Source organism: Hirundo rustica, chromosome 3, assembly GCF_015227805.2.
Source record: "Hirundo rustica isolate bHirRus1 chromosome 3, bHirRus1.pri.v3, whole genome shotgun sequence".
Classification (NCBI taxonomy): domain Eukaryota; kingdom Metazoa; phylum Chordata; class Aves; order Passeriformes; family Hirundinidae; genus Hirundo; species Hirundo rustica.
Window position 1 is genome coordinate 5,397,524 of NC_053452.1, and position 11,204 is coordinate 5,408,727.

The 11,204-nt window shown below is 42.0% G+C and overlaps 1 protein-coding gene across 2 annotated transcripts in view; it reads right to left on the reverse strand.

Moving 5' to 3' along the window:
- The window catches only part of MACROD2 (mono-ADP ribosylhydrolase 2), an 843,060-nt gene that overhangs the window by 723,527 nt on the left and 108,329 nt on the right, over positions 1 to 11,204 (reverse strand). The gene's annotated exons all lie outside the window — the stretch shown is intronic.

An 11,204-nucleotide genomic window follows, 5' to 3' on the forward strand; every position in this document is an offset into this window, starting at 1 on the left:
GTGAAAAGAGGGCTGGGGAAAAAAAAAAAAAATCCAGTCTGAACTTTTATTTAGTTGCCAATTGTGCTGTGGAATGAAACTAAGCATTTTCTTTTAAAAGCTGATTCAAATTCAGTACTTAATCATGCCATAGCAGAGCGAGAGCAGCAACAAATTATGTTACAATTACATTAGACATTCTTCTACAGGATTTTGTTTTCAGTCACTTCTAATCTTTCAATAGCTGCTGTTTCTAGGACTGATATTTTCCTAACAGCATTTGTGCCTGCAACTAGCTGTTCTGATCAGAAATATTTGTAATGGAAGGAAAATATGTATGTGCATGTGTGTGCAGAGCACAGACAGGGAGAAAAGCAGTCAAATTTGATAATTAAAAAAAAGTTCTAGAAGCCATAAAACATTTCCTTCATTCTTCTACATTTTGTTTCCCCCTTATTCTAGAAGATTGTTTACTCCTGTACTAACCAATTTGTTTTCTCTGCTGCAGATCACTGCAATATACTATTACAAAGTAATGGTTTTAAAATTTAAAATGCTATGGACTCCACTTCAAATAAAAGACCCAAAACACAGGCCTCAAGTGCCTAAATTAAAGCAGACTCACCACTAACTGGATGGATGACTAAGCCTGAAAAAGGTAAAGGAGCTGGCAGGCCACAGGACACACAGATTGAGAGCCCAGGTTTTTAAATCCCTCTTTGTCTGCAGTGCCCTCCCTCTTACCCAGAAAAAGTCAGATGACTTGAAGATACCAAATAACATCTGCTTCCTAAACAACACACTAATGCCTACAAAATTTATAACACCCACTTTTGAAACAATACAGAAGACAGCTCAGCCTGCAAATCCCAAAACTTTAAAGGAATCTTAATTAACAATTTCAAAAAGATGCCTATAATCCAGGCAGCATATCACTGCCACGAGATGAAATAAAAAACACGTAGGCAAAGCCATCTATGGTATTATAAGGATATCCAACAGAATTCGAAAGCCTTTGGGTTAAAACTATTAGACTTGTAGAGCTTCAAAGAGGAGAGGTACAACCCTTCACGGGCCAGCAACAGGTCAGTGCCTGTTCCAGCGATGCCTCATCGTTCCTCTGGTAAATGACTCCTGGTTTGGCTGCCGCTGCTGCCTTCACTCCCATCTACCTCTGCTTTTTGCTACAAACACAACACAGCAACGTGTTTGCTCACCGGAATAAAAATGCAAATCCCTACCATGTCCTCCTGGCTCTCTGGCCCAGCTTATGTAAATGTGTTTTCCTAGTACACAGCATTCTACAGACTGGGGTACTACAGCAAAGGACAAACTGACATTCCCTGGGTTTCTGCACAGCATTCCTGGGATTACAGAGGTACAGTGATGTTTTCCCAGCAGTCACTCCAAAAGCAGCTAATGGTAAACGTTAATAACTTCTCTTCATTTCTAAGAAGGGAACGAACCCAAACAACCCTAGGATGGAAGGGCAGGTAGCCTTCAGAGCTGGCTACATAGGATTAATAATCATATAATCACAGACCATGCTGAGTTGGAAGGGACCTATCAGGATCATTGAGTCCAACTCCTGGCCCCGCACAGCACATCCTAAGAATCCCACCATGTGCCTAAGAGCGTCGTGCAAATGCTTCTGGAGCTCTGCCAGGCTTGGTGCTGTGACCACTGCCCTGGGGAGCCTGTTCAGTGCACGCCCACCCTGTGGGTAAAAAACCCCCTTCCGATATTCAGCCCAAGCCTCCCCTGACTCAGCTCCATTCCATTTCCTTGAGTCACTGGTCACAAGAGTGAAGAGATCCTGCCCTGTCTTTAGCAGCACCCACTGCTCAGGGACTCCCAGAACAAGCGCTGCACATTTCATCAATAGTTACATGAGACTGTTTCCACTTGAAACCTTAAGTAACGCAAGCACCACATTGCGAGAGCAAAGGGTTGCTACAGTCACGACAAAACGAACAGCTGCCACACAATTTGATGAAAGTGCCAGTTTCCCATGCCAATACCACGATCCTTTCAATGAGGCATTTGGCCAACATATTAAAATCCTTAGACCATCGGGAAAGCAACAAAGCAATTCCACAGTAACAGAACCAGCGTGTTATGGCATCTATTGTTATTAAAAATACAGCAGATGTAGAATTACAGGTTACAAAAAGAGCTGAGTGGGGGGGTTTTTTAAGTTTCAGAAATTGAAAAGCAAAGAAGAAAAATGTTTTTGTAGTAATATGACAGGCGACATAAACCGTAAGAAATTTGACAGCTGCATATGCCAGACTCGTACATTTACTAAGAACAAGCCTGTACGAGACCTCTAAGGCAGAAGTTCACAGATGCAGCGCTGAAGTCGGTTTTGAATGGCGATGGTGAGTGGAAAACCATAACTAGCAGGCAGCAGGGCTTTGCAGTTGTTTTGCAGGCAGCTCAGAACGGTGAAGTAAATAAACAAATAAGTGAAACTGAGCCAGCAGCAGTTTGTGACGTGCAGTGTGACTGGCTGTCATTCAGAGCTGGCTCATCTGCTCTTCGAGCGGATGGATTTGACTTGAAACCGTTCCATGCGCACACACAGAGAAAGTTTCCATCAAATCCACAGAGACTAAATAGAGCACCTAATGAGACCTAAAAACTTGACTTTTCACCTCTCTGAAAAGCATACCTGCAGCCCAGTTAAAGCTGACCACAGAAGGCAACTTCAGCTCCACAGTGCAGCACGCCGGACCCAACAACCAAAGCGCAGTGGAAGGAGGCACCAGCACTTGTCTGGCTCCATCATGAGCTGCATGGGAAAGCAGCACCAGCAAAACGTACTTCATTCTGGGAGGAAGTCTGCATTTTTGGCAGCTGAGCTGACTGAAGGCCTGGCCAAACACAAGCTGATGCAAAAATTGAGATGGGGCTGCCCTCTGCGGCAGCAGCCGACCAGATGTGTTCCGCAAACCCATTTTTAGATGCTCTTGCCTGGAGTATTGAGGATCTGAACTCAATAACCTGAACCCCTTCTGTTATGTGCTTCTAGGCTCCACTGCATGCACAGAGCAGAGAGCTGACCCGGCACAGGCTCAAAATGATTGTGGCTGAACAATCCATAGCAATCACGACTTGTTCGCTAAAGAATTTACAATTGCAATCAGAACCTCCCTGCAACCCCTGGGAAAAATGATCAAGAAGAAATGAAATAGGCTTTGTTATATTCACGAACAATAACGTAAAATAACATCAACTAGAAATAAAGACAAATACTAGGCAGGCTAACAACAAATGGAGTTTTTATTTCTCACTGGGGCTATTTTTAGATGCATTCATATTTAAATATGAAGGTAATTTCCCAGTGCAGCTGTTAACAGCTCTTCCTGAGCTTCTCTTGGAGTTTGGGTGTTGCATCTGCTGGCATTTGCAAGGCAAACTTCTGGTTTCAGTGCACTACAGCTACAAAAGCAGATGTTTCAGGCATCACCTTCAAAAATCATACTTTGCATCTCAGGGGGTACTGTGGTCAATTTATTTGCAAAAGGTTTGAGGTTTCATGTACAAAACTACGTTGCTGTTTTAACAAGCACCTTGCATGGTTTTTAATCTACCCGAAGACACACTGGGGTGTGTATCAGGTGAACAAAACCTATAAATGATGTGCTAGTTTGGGCTGCTGGTGGTTTGAGAAATGCGTGATTTTAAAGAATCATTGCTAAGGTCAAGAACTACTCCAGTTTTAATGAGGGACTCTGCCTGCTTCTCTCATTTCAAATGAAGATTTTATTTTTTCTTTGTCAATAAGTGGTAATTAAATAGCTCTCACACATTCTACTGTAGCTGAAAGCCTGCTTATGTGGAAAGAGATACAGTAATGCCTTCATTAGGACTACAGATATACCATATTTGATTCAGATCATGGGTCCAGCTAGCCCTGTCAATACCACCACCACGTAAGTCTCTGCTTTCACAGCAATGTGCAAAACCGAGTTTTGCACCACCGAGTTTTGTCAAAATACCCAAAGATTAGAAAAAGATTTGTATCCTGGTTTTAAAACCCATCTAGAGTACCAAGCAAAGAAATGAAAAGCCAAACCATTTAAGAGTGTATATCACTGATCTCTCTACCCCATGACATCCCTTGCACAGTAATGACTGTGCTACAAGCCTTGTGTTTAACCTGCTGTCCTGGAAGAGCTAGGCCTGCCTTGGACATTTTTTACAAAAGGGAACGGAGATGAAGCCTCTGGCATCCATGCCACAAACCTTCAGTGAAGAACAGTGGGGTTTAGGTGGAGAAGCAAGTGGAAGAGTGATGGTAAAGCAGCTTTGAAAATCTCTTTCCTTACCAATGACTTGGGATGCAAAGCTACTACAGTGTAGACCACTCCTAGGGGAGACAAAAACACACTCAGCTGTGTATGTGAAAGGCAGGAATTTGGTTTTCTTACTTGTAAGGTGAGAAGAGAAAAAATGAACTCAGAGAGTCAAACTCTGTTCTTCCCTAGCAAAGCTGCTGTTGTCACCTTCTCAGGCAAGTCAACTCTCTTACGTGCCGCTCATCACGCACAGCTGCATTCATCCCAAGGTCAGCCAAAATGCCTTTGCTTTCCTGAGTCACAGAGCTGAAGGTCTCTTATGGGTTCCTACAGGTTACTTCTCTTTAGGATTCCCAACACTTCCCCCAAGGCCTTGGGATTGGCAGCAGCAATTAGTGTGTGCTCACCAAAGGCCAAAGAAGAAAACCTTTGAGGAAGGAGATTAAAGATGGATTAAGGAAGGGGGAAAAAAAAAAAAAAAAAGAAAGAAGAAGGAACACTGCTCCAGATACGAAGCTTGAAATTAATTTCAGATTCCCATTCCCATAAAAATTCAGCCTCTTACCACTTCAATGAACCTTATCCTCAGTAGCAGCAAGTCATACCCACTAAATAATGCATGTCCATCACCTGCTCAAAGTAATTTTCAGGTCTCAGGCCTTCTCCTAACTTCCCTGCTCACCAGCAAGTTCTGGGCAGACACCAGGTGGGGGAGAGCTTCTCTCACTTCTCAGCATCCCTAATTATTCTAGGCATTGGCACTGGGTGAAAACTGAAGAGAAATTGCTCTGGGAATACCTGGGAAACCCTCCAACACGAATGTACTTCTGAGGCTCAAAGGAGGTAGGATGCCTCTGCTGAGCATGCCAGTGCTTTAGGAATGAGATCTCCTTTGCATTTGAGATAAATCCTAAACAAAAATTCATGGCTAAAAAGTAAAATTACCATTAATAATGTACCACTAGGAAAGGAAATGTGAAAGAACACATACATATGCCTTACAACTATTTTTGTTGTTGTTGTTTAGCTTCAAGGAACTTTCCACAGCACATTCAGCCCGCAGATGCTGAAAACACGCCAGCGCCCACACCAATTCACGCAGATGGTGCTGGTGGGGTTGAGCCTTGTACAAAACTTACTTCTCTTCTCAACCAAGATAAAGTTTCTGCATGTGTGTCCTTTTCCTGAGTCAGAATTTCATCACTATGCTTTTCATGGCCAGGGAAATTTCAAAATTCCTATTAACTCACTTTTAATGACCATATCAACCCATACCTTTCTGCCAACCCTATTTACTGCTGTTGTGCAAAGCCATTCCTGAAACAGCCTCTCTTGCTGAGCAGAAGAAGACAGAATAATAACTCCTGCTCACGACTAAATAAATCTGTTCAGACAATGTAAACTTAGCCCTTCCTGAGAATAAACACTTTTGAGTTATTCATATATTCAACGCTGGCACAGTCTTTCGTAATTTCAAACCCAGGTATTACACAAGCAAATCAGCAAATGCACAGACTCCGGCTCATTGCTGGATGCTAACACAGACTAGACACAAACAACTAGGGTGGTGCATTTGGCCAAAATAGTGTGCTAATGCTTTGATTTGATTTGCCTGCAAAGCAGGGGGTGTACATTTTTGTAGAGATTACAGATCACCACCTAATGCCTTCAGCAGCACTGTATCCCCATACACTTGCTTTGAGTTTACCAAGAATGCTAAATATTCAAATCGGGCAACTCATACATTATACAAGTGCAGAAAACTTGGCCACTCTAATTTTACCAGATCAGACCTAAGTGAAACTGCTCAGCTAAGAGGAGGAGGAAAGAAAATAGGAAACTCTCTAGCATGTAAAAGGGGCCAAAGAAGGACAATGAGGGAGAAAAAAGTTCAGCAGAAGCAGCTTCTCTCAGCATAACATCAATGCACAAGAAGCTGGAATGCGAATGTTCCCATGTGGGTTGATGTGTGGAGAAACAACTGCTGGGCACTGCGGGAGGATGAGAGGAGCTGGGTAAGAGGCAGGGCGTATGCAGAAAGCTTGGCAGAGGGAGGCTGAGTACAGAGAGAGGAAAGGCAAAGGCGGAAAATCCTCTGGGGCTATCAGGAAGTAAAAACAAAGAGAAAGGACCAGAAGAAATATTTTCATGGCCTGCAAATAGACTTGAGAGACAGCATGTGACTTTCAAGCTTTCAGAATAAACCTATGAAGAACTGAGATTTATGAAAACTGCATGTGAAAATACAACAAGAAACGTGAATTTTGCCCAGCTGATTGTCTGACCAGTATCTAAACAGGCAACAGCAGGAGCAGCAATGAGTTCCACCATTAACAGGCAAAAGAGGAACATGGACAGAAAGGAGTCATCCACCCCAAGCCCCTTCTTAGCAATCCCCAAATCACCCCTGCCTTGCTCATCTCTCTATCCTGGAAGGCTGGCTCTGGGCAACCATTGCATAAGCAGCAAACAAAGCTCTGAGAAAGAGCCCAAAACCAAAATTCTACCAGATTTTTTTCTTCCTGCCATTTCAGAAGGTTTCAGGTTAGTTTTTATTTTTGTTGGTTTTTTGCTGTTTTTTTTGTTTTGTGGTTGGGTTTTTTTTAGTGTATTCCTGTATCACTGGAACCCTTTTTATAGAGGTAGGTGTAAAAACGCATTTACCACTTTGCTCAGCTCAGTATAGGCCTCATCAATAAAAATGTGAATTTGCAAATGCAAAACTACCCTGAGGGCAGAACAGCAGGTTGTTTCCTTCACAGGATTCTTCCTCACAAACACTAGGCATTACTAACAATCTCAGTGAAGGTTCTCAAGGTTGTTTGGGAGGAACACTATTTTTCCTCCCTTTAACACACTTTCAAAGCCACATCAAGTGAAAGGGAAGTCTATTCTGTTCTGACAGCATCGCTTACTTTGTCAAGTAAGCAAGGAAAAACTCCATGTTCTTCATAGCTGTGAAGGAGTTAGCACTGCTTCTCCTAAAAATGTTGTCATGGTGGCTTCATGGTTTGACATCTAACAAATAGAGGAAATTGCTTTTTAAATAGAAAAATCAACTTTAAGCATTAGGAGCAAACTTTCCTGGAATGGAAAGTTATGTTTATGTAGTCAGCTTTCCTTACCCAATTGCAGTGTCCGGTAAATAATAAAAAATAAATACCTTACTCAAAGGCTTTGCAATTTCAAGTACCCTATTAAGTTACCTAATTTTGCTATCCATAGCACATGATCTCACAAGCAAAGCTATTTATTTGCCTTAGGGAAAATACAGATGTGATTGCATCACGGGTGTTTCTGAGTTGACAGGGCTTTTCCCTGGGGCTGTTTGGGAGAGCTGGAAAGAAGAATGGGGGGAAAGCATGGAGAGAAGACGGAGGAATGGCAGAAAATACAGGTGCAGTGGTCTAACCTCCTGGCCTTTACAGAGAGACAAAATAACCACAATTACAACTATTATCTCTCACATTCCTCTGGCAGGGGAAAAGAAAGAAACACACTTGAGCCCACCTAATTTTAAACGAGTATTTAGTTTTAGACTCATCATACCTTTATAGCTCTGCTATGGATTGTCTCACATAATTACACTTCCATTTTTGTTGCGTTTGATACGCAGCTGCTGCACCAACTTTGACAAGGTGCTCTATGTACATAAACAACGCTGAAGGCTGAATTTGACAGACGTTTGTACTTGGAAGGAATATATCCAAAACTGGATTCTAATTCTGAAATGGCTCCGATCACTTAAAGACTAAAGTCTACTACAAAATACAACACGTATTTGCTGAGAAACTTGACTTAGTGAATATCAGGAAACCTCACAGAACATGTATCACACCAAAGTTCATATATCATAGTGTCCTCTTTCTTTACGCGTCTCTACAAATCAGCCTGTGCCTAACTTGGATTTGGGACAGCTTGCTTTGGAAAATCAATATAACCTCATAAAAGCCTGAAGCTAAAACCCACTAACATTCATTTCAGCTTATTCCATTGAATATCAAACTATTACTCTCAGCTTTATCTGACAGAAATCTGTCCTTGAGATGCTCAACGAAGCAAGGGTTCAGTTTTGATTCTTGAAGACAGCCAGCCCCTCTCCTTCACTGAGGATGAGTGATCTCAGATTCAATTTCACTTCCCAGTCAAGGTGTTTGGTTTCTCAATATTTCATAAATGCCCTGCCTGGAAATGTATATGACTGGAACCTGATCTACAGCAGGACAAAGTATATCCAAAAAGTCTGTCAAGTCACAGGGAGAGTCATTCAGGTCAACCCTTGGCTGAGGGAGTTCCCAGAACTTCAATTCTTATCACACCATCAGCATGCCCAGGAAAGAAAAAAGGCATCATCATTACCACATTGACCTAATAGCACCTTACAAGAGCGTGCTATAAGCTTGGCAGTAAAATTCTGTAAAACACATTATGTAGTGTGAATACTCCGAATTTCCCACCCCAAACCTTTTAAACCCCCTCAGCATTAACAAGATTACTGTGCCTTCCGAAAGGTAATTTCCCAGTAGGTCTGACAAGAACTTTAATCTCAGTGTCATGAGCATGAATTAATTCTATAAACAAAATACAGGTAAAACACTATTTTAACTTAGAAATTCAATTAAAATCTCTCATTATATTCCTAGGCTTTGGCACGTCAGTGTTAAATATTCATAGTTTTATTCCCAACATATGAGTAACTGCATCCTTATTAACAGAACTTCTCCCTTCTCCTGGAATTGAAAACACCTTGAATTCCTACATTTTAAGAAAAAGATACAAGATCTCCATGTACAAGGGTTTTTTTGTGGAGAGTGTTTTAAAGGCTACCCACGTTCTTAAGAAGTATATTTATGGAGTTTACATAAAAGAATACAGTCAAAAATCTGCTTGCAACAGCACATTAAAGACCTTTCAGTACTCCAGAGCAGCTGTGACCGGGTAAAATCTAATTATTTTTCACATGCCCTTTGGAATTCTCTAGGAATATGTACTGTAATTTCTAACCAGTGCCATAAGCACTGGGCCAGCCTCGGAATTATGCTGAGAGATAGCTGGATGAGTACCATATACATCTTTTATAAGCATCCCACAGATCTGTGTTGAGGCTTAGCAACATGGCACAGCAACATAACCCTGGAATCTGTTAACTAATACAGCTAAGTCAGGCATGAGAAATACCAAACACACAACGCTTTTGAAAAATACCACTCTAATCTTAAAAAGAATCTCAGTTTAAAAAAAAAATAATAAAATAAAAATAAAAAAACCAACAGGATAGCTGCAGCGTTTCCAAACTCTTAGCATTTCCACAGCCCACTGTTCTGTCCCACATGATGAGATGCGGGCATGCTGTAGTACCAGATGTATCACTGTTCATATAATACATGCACATATGTATCCATATGCCTATAACATGCCTGATGTGCATTAAGATGTATATGCAATACAGCTGATTACTCGGAGCTGGTTAGGGCACAGCTCGCTGCCAGGACTATCAATACAGACAATTACACCTTAACCTGAAGTCAATTTATTATTAGTTTTTACTCTCCTCAGGGAAAGATTAGAATTGAAGTGACAGCGAAAAAATCCTTTTCCTTCCTTATCAAGGAAAATCAATCCAGACTTTTTTTTTTAATTAGTAAAATAAATATAGCATGAATACAACATTTCATACATCTAAGTATCAAATCCATCAAGTAGCATTCAAAAATTTATTAGAAACCTCTTGAAAAAGGACGAGGTTTGACACTTTTGTCTGGCTTTGTTTTTGAGAAAAGATACCAACAGAAATTGAAGTACTGAAATTTTACACAGAAGGTGGCAGTTTCCATAGGATTTACAGACGTAAAGACCTCTTTGAAATCAATGGAGCTTGGCCTTGTAGTCCTCTGATACCAGCAAAAAGTGCAACTAAAGGATCCAGTTGGATGGATGATACAGGATTATAACTAGGATAATAGGATGATATAGGATGTTGGATGTACGATATGGGATGATAACTAGGATCAGCGGAGACAGTTTTCAGGAGTCTGCCTTCCCCCAGACACCGGTTCTGTGCTGGAGAACACCTTGGTCAAAACCCTACATGAGGTGGCCAAGGTTCACTTGGGCACGGCTAACGAAGGGAACAGGATGCTCATGAAGCCAGCAGCTGTCTTGCTGGGAAAGACACCCCTTTTGATGGAAAATTTAAAAAAAAATTGAAACATCACGCACATCTGCCAAAACTAACGCTACTTGTGTGCTTGTGAGCTACGGGTAAAGGAAACTGGGTTTTATAAAAAAAAATACCTAGAGAAGATGCGTTCTAGTTTGCCCTTTAACTACCATATATTTTGAGTTGTGAAATTTCAGGGAAAAATCCCTAAGGACTGCAGCCTGGCCAGGTCACAATCCCCCTCAATCTCAGTCCCGCCCGGCACGATAAGGTATTTCCCGGTGAGCGCCGTCCCGGGTGGAGCAGGAACCGCGCAGTTCGTATGCAATGGACGATTCCAAAAGGAATCACCTCGGGAAAACCCTCAAATCTTCCAAAGCTGCCGTAGCCTGCAATGCCTTACACGAATGCCCCACAGCCAGGGAGGTGTCAGGCTCTCACAGCCATGTGGTGACTGAGACTGAGGAAATTTACTGATTTGTGTTTTAAACAGGGCTTTTTTTAAGCACCTTCGTGAAACTCGCGGCCTGTCCTGGTCCTTGGACCAAAACCCAGGAAATCACCTGCCCAGACCAAAACCGGGCACTGGGGGATGAACTCGGGGATCAAGGGGAGCCATTCCGCTCCCGGCATGGCCACCAGCGGCACCATGCCACGGGGAAAAAAACAAAACAAAACAAAAAAAAACAAAAAAAAAAAAAAAAAAGGGGGTAAAGAAATAATTTTAAAAGCCCCCCGTGCGGGGCCCAGGCGCCACGTCC